Raw genomic sequence first — 6,592 nt, forward strand, 5'->3', positions numbered from 1 at the left:
AAAAAAACCAACTAATTTAAAAACAACATGCAATACAGTAACCATTGTTGAATTCCTATTGCTTTGTTTGGTTAAGTTCTGTATCATTTCTAATGCATTTCAAAAAACTATTTTGTATTCTCTTTAGACAAAAAATAAAAGAAAAAGAATGAGAAAAAGAAAATTTAAAAAAAGAAAGAATTGCTGACCATATCTAAAGAAGATGATATAAAAAATAGAGTAGCATAGAAAAATGATGGAAACCTTGAATAAAAAATATGGAAATATAATGCCTGAAACAGGTTCATGGAATACCCATATCTGAGAAAATTAAACAAGAAAAGAGGATACAAATGAAGGACCATTTTGTAACTGTATATTCAAAATATTTAGGATAGATATACAGCTGCTTTCTATTAATTCGATGAATAGAAAGTTTTGTACTAATAGTGTCTGTGGACAAGATATCATGTCTGCATCTTGTACTATGAATAACCACTAGGAAGACAACAATATGCAATGTATTAATGATTGAAACTGTCCTACTAATTGGTTTTGAAGCTGTCTCATCGCTATTTGTTTCTCAATAAAATTATTTAAAAAATTGAAAAATGAAACAGATTCAAAGACATATGCAGGAAAATAAAATTCCACTAAAAACTGGCAAAACCGTTTGAGTGAAACTGAAATTAGACTTTCAGGCCTTGAACACATCATTGCAGCTAGTGATCATGAAATAAAAGATCTCTTAAAAGTAACAAGGAATCAGTAAATAATAATTCAATAGTTGCAAGATGACACAAAGACGAACAACATAAGATTGATCGGTGTCATCGAAAAAGAAGGAGTCTTCAGATGTTGTTGGGTGGAACACTGTATATGTTAATCTGAGCAACAGATTAATGATAAAAATAGATAATATGAAAACCATTGTTAATTAGCTATTCCTGTTTTGAAAATCTGTAACATATATATTGTTGTATGTTACCCTGTTTCTATTTTTTCTAATTGTTTTGCCTTGATTTTACTCTCCAAAATAAAATAAAATTATTTTTTTTAAAAAAAGGAGTCAACAAGATGACATAAAAAGATTATTTGCTGAAATAATATCAGAAAACTTCCCAAGCATGGGGAAAAAATTGACATACAGTTAAGTGACACATATAGAACTCCAAATAGTATCAACCAAAATAAATCTACACCCAGACATATAATAATGAAGATTCCAGATATTCAGCCCCAAAACAACATATTAAAAGCCATTAGAAAAATTAAACAGATCATATTTAAAGGAAAGCCTATCAGAATCACAGTAGATTTCTCAAAACAAACCAAGTCAAGAAGAGCTTGAAGTGAAGTATTTCAAGCACTGAACGAAAACAAATTCCAAACCAGATTAATGTACCCAGCAAAACTAACCTCCAAATTCAATAGAAAGTAGCATACTTCCATGACAAAGAACAACTAAAGAAATTTATAAAGAACAAACCAACCCTGCAAACAGTAATGAAAGATATTCTAGAAAGAGATCAAAATGACTACAATTCTAACAACAACAGAAAAAACCACTGAACAGGGCAAGCAACTAAACATGGGAAAAGTAGGGAAACAATGAAATGAAAATAGTATGACAAACATAAGCCAACACACATCAGTTATAATCACCAATGTAAATGGCCTCAATTCACCAATTAAAAAAAATAGATTAAGAAACAAAATCCAACAATATTCTAAATATAAGAAACAAATTTAACTCAAAAGGAAATTCATAGGCTGAAAGTCAAAGGATGGTAAACAATCTCCATGTTCCAGGAACTAAGAAAAGAGCAGAGGTAGCTATTGTTGGTAGAAAATGTGAACTTCAAACCAAGAATGATCACAGAAGTTAAAGAAGGTCACTGCACACTGTAGGGGAAGTTTTCAAGAGGAAGAGATAACAAGCATAAATATATAGGCACCAAATACGAGAGCACCCAACTATATAAGATAAATTTTAAAGGACATGAAAAATCAAACATCCAATAACACAGTCTTAATGGGGGACCATAATATTCCGTTATCTCCAAGAGACAGATAAATTAGACAAAAAAATTAACAAAGAATTAGCAGAAATGAACCAAACCTTTGAACAAATGGACTTAGTAGACATTTATAGAGTGTTCCACCACAAACATCAGAATACACAATTCTTTTCAGCAGCATATGGGACATTCTCTAAAATAGAGCACAGACTAGTCCATATAATATGTGTTAGTAAATGCAAGAGAATTAAAATTATTTCATGCATATTATCTGACCATAATGAAATGAAATTGGAAATTAACAACTAAAGAAACTTTGAAACCCCCAAAACATATGGAAATTAAACAACACCCTCCTCAGCAACCAATGGGTCACAGAAGAAATTAAACAATATCTGCAATCCAACAAAAATTCAAACACAACTTATTGGAACTGTGGGATTCAATGAAAGCAGTTCTCAGAGAGAAATTTAGAGTGGTGAACTCACACATTAGGAAAACAGAACAACAAATAAATACCTAATTTTGCACCTCAAGCTTCTAGCAAAAGAAAAGCAAATCAAACCCAAATCTCAAAGAAGGAAGGAAAATATAAAGATCAGCACAAAAATTAATGCAATTGAGAAAAACAAAATAAAACAAAGAATTCATGAATCAAAGAGCTAGTTCTTTGAAAGCCTAAATGTAATTGATAAACCCCTAGCCAACCTCATCAAAAAAAGGGAAAGAGGGCCAGTGAGACATCTCAGCAGACTAAGTGCCTGCTTAGGCAAGCACAGAGACCAGGGTTCTATCCCAGGCACCATATGCTACTCCAGCCCCAGCCCTGGGCACTCTGAGCAAGCTACTGAGACCAGGCATGGTGGCACACACATGTAATCCTAGCACTGGGAAGGCTGAAAACAGGAGGATCACTATGAGTCTGAGCTGCATAGTGAAACCCTGTAACAACTATGTAAAAATAAAAATCAATAAAGGAAAAGAAAATACTTGAATTCAAGCAGTAAGGAATGAAAAGGATGAAATTACTACAGAACTTGTGGAAATTCAGAAGATCATAAATACATACTTCAAAAATCTTTTTTCACATAGGGTAGAAAATATATAAGAAATGGACTGATTCCTGAATATATATAGATTACCAAAACTAAATCAAGATGATATAAAAATTCTGAATATCCAATATCAATCCATGAAATTGAAAATGTAATCAAAACCTTACCAACAAAGAAAAGCCCAGGTCCTGATGGATTCACAGCTGAATTCTACAAAAAATTTAGAGAAGATTTAATGTCAACTCTTCTCAAACTCTTCAATGAAGTTGAAACGGAAACAATTCTTCCTAACTCATTTCTGGAGGCAAATATTACACTGATGCCAAAAACAGAGAAAGATTCAACCAAAAAAATAGAACTATAGGCCAATCTCCCTCATGAACATAGATGTAAAAATACTTAATGACATACCATCAATACAATGCAACAAATAACTAGGGAAGATTATATACCATGACTAGGTGGGATTGATCCCAGAGATGCAGGAATGGTTCAACGCACAAAAATCCATAAATGTAATAGACCACATCGACAGAGCAAAAACAAAACCACTCCATAATCTCAATAGACACAGAAAAAGCTTTTGATAAAATCTAACATTCATTCATGATAAAATCCCTACAGAAAATTGGAATAAATGGCCTATACTTCAATCTGATAAGAGCTATCTGTGATAAGCTGACAGCTAACATCACTCTAAATGGAGAAAAACTGAAAGCTGTTACTCTAAAATCAGGTACAAGACAAGGATGTCTACTATTACCACTCCTATGTAATATAGTTCTGGAAAAATTATCCAGAGCCATTAGACAAGACAGAGAAATAAAAGGAATAAGAATTGGAAAGGAAGAATTTAAATTATCATTATTTGTGGAGAAGATACTGTACATGCAAGATTCAAAACACTCTCCCAAGAATCTCTAAGAATTAATAAACAAGTTCAGTAGCATAGCAGGATACAAAGTCAACACCCAAAAATCAATAGCCTTCACCTACCCGAGCAACAAACTCACTGAGAGAGAAATTAGGAAAATAACACTCTTCACAATAGAATCCAAAAAAAAAAAAAAGAAAGAAAAGAAAAAAGAAATATGTAGGAATCAATCTCACAAAGGAAGTAAAAGATCTATACAGTGAAAATTACAATACTCTGAAAAAGGGGTTAAAGAGAATTTCAAGAAATGGGAAGATAGTCATTGCTCATGGAAAGGAAGAACTAACATTGTGAAAATGGCCATACTCCCAAAACTGTTATACAGATTTAACATAATCCCAAAGTACTATCAGCATACCTCACAAGTATAGAGAAAACACTCATAAAATTCATTTGGAATCAGAAAAGATCTAGAATAGCAAAAGAAATCCTGGCCAAAAAAGGCAAGGCAGGAGGCATTACAATCCCTGAATTGAAATTATACTACAAAACTACTATAATAAAATCAGCATGGTACTGGCAAAAATTTAAGACCTGAGGATAAATGAAACAGATTAGAAGGTGCAGGCATAGCTATCAACACACTCAGCCACCTTATCTTTGACAAAGGTGCCAAACATGTTTACAGGAAGAAAGAAAACCTCATTAACAAATGGAGCTAGAAAAACTGGCTTTCTACATCCCCAAAACAAAAAGCAGATCCAGGTCTATGCCATCATTAAACTAAAGTCAAAATAGATTAAATATCTAAATATTAAAACAGAAACACTAAATCTACTGGAAGAGAAAGTAGGTAGAAAACTTGAAAATGTAGGGGTAGGCAGAATTCACTAACACAAACCAAACTGCATGGGAAACATGTCAAAGAACCAATAACTGGGCTCTCATCTTATTCAAAAGCTTCCACTCATAGAAATAAATGATCAACAGAGTGTAAAGAAAACCAAAAAAGTGGGAAAAAATCTCAACCAACAGTCACTCAGACAAAATACTTGTATCTAGAATATATAAAGAACTCAGTAGGTGCAGCTGGGGAATTCATGTGGAGGTCAGAGTGGGAGCAGGCATGAGTGGGGCCCGCAGAAGGAAATGTGGCTGTGAAAGTGTTTGAATCCATCAGCAAGTTCGGCCTGGCCTTAGCTGTGGCAGGTGGTGTGCTGAACTCTGCCTTATACAATGGACACTGGGCACAGAGCAGTCATCTTTGAGCGATTCCGTGGAGTGCAGGACATTGTGGTAGGGGAAGACACTCACTTTCTCATCCCATGGGTACAGAAGCCAATTATCTTGGATTGCCACCCTCAACCCTATAACGTGCTGGTGTCACTGACAGCAAAGATTTGCAGAATGTTGACATCACCCTGTGCATCCTCTTCTGGCCTGTCACCAGCCAGCCGCCCACATCTTCACCAGCATCGGTGAGGGTTATGACGAGTGCATGCTGCCATCCATCACCACCAAGATCCTCAAGTCCCTGGTGACTTGCTTCAATGCTGGTGAGTGACCACCTCACAGAGCGAGCGGCCACCTTTGGCCTTATCCCAGATGGTGTGTCCTTGATGCATCTATCCTTCAGGAAGAAGTTCACAGAAGGCATGGAAGCTGAACAGGTGGCTCAACAGGAAGCGGAAAGGGCCAGATTCATGGTGGAAAAGGCTAAACAGCAGAAGAAGGCGGCCCTCATCTCTGCAGAGGGTGATTCCAAGGTGGCCGAGCTGATACCAAGTCACTGTCCACTGCGGGTGATGGCCTGATCAAGCTGTGGAAGCTGGAAGCTGCCGAGGACATCTCGTACCAGCTGTCTCACTCACACAACATCATCTACCTGCTGGCGGGGCAGTCGGTGCTTCTGCAGCTGCTGCAGTGAGCCCACCCTGAGCCCCTCAGGTGGCTGCACCCCAAAAGCATGCACAGTGCCTTCTTCCATCCCACTCCAGAAATGAATCACTAACATTTCATGATTGAGCTACAGTGACAGAAATAAAAGCAAAGTCACTTCAAAAAAAAAAAAAAAATCAGGGTCCCAAAATTCAAAGTCCCAATCCAAAAATGGGCACCTGAGATGAATACATAATTTTCAGGGGAAGAAATACAAAAGGCAAATAAATACATGAAAAAATGTTCAACAGAATGGGTCATTTGATAAATACAAATTAAACAACACTGGGACTCCATCTTACTCCAGAAAGAATGGCTATCATAAAGAAATAATATCAAATGCTGGAAAGGCTGTGGCAAAAAAGGAACCCTTCTCCACAGTAGATGGGAGTTAGACTATTACAACTACTGCCAAAATCACTGTGAAGACTCCTCAAAAAACTAGGATTAGAAGTTGCATTTAACCCAGCTATCCCCCTTCTGGATATTTTCCCAGAAGAACTGAGAACATCATATGACACTGATATATGTGCACCCATGTTTATGGCAGCACCTAAACTGCCATAGCTTTGTCATAGATAAATCTTGAAAACAACACAAATGCCCATAAAATGAAGAATGGGTAAAAACTATGTGCTATTTTTATACAATGGAGTATTACTTAGCTATAAGTAAAGATAAACTTGAAGCTTTCATAGGTAAATGGATGCAACTGGAGACTATAC

At 35.8% G+C, this 6,592-nt stretch overlaps 1 pseudogene; it reads left to right on the top strand.

Moving 5' to 3' along the window:
• Positions 1 to 1,766: 1,766 nt before the first annotated feature.
• Positions 1,767 to 5,860, top strand: LOC101584686 (annotated as a pseudogene).
• The last annotated feature ends 732 nt before the right edge of the window (positions 5,861 to 6,592 follow it).

This window comes from Octodon degus, unplaced genomic scaffold (assembly GCF_000260255.1).
Source record: "Octodon degus isolate 3935 unplaced genomic scaffold, OctDeg1.0 scaffold00089, whole genome shotgun sequence".
NCBI lineage: Eukaryota > Metazoa > Chordata > Mammalia > Rodentia > Octodontidae > Octodon > Octodon degus.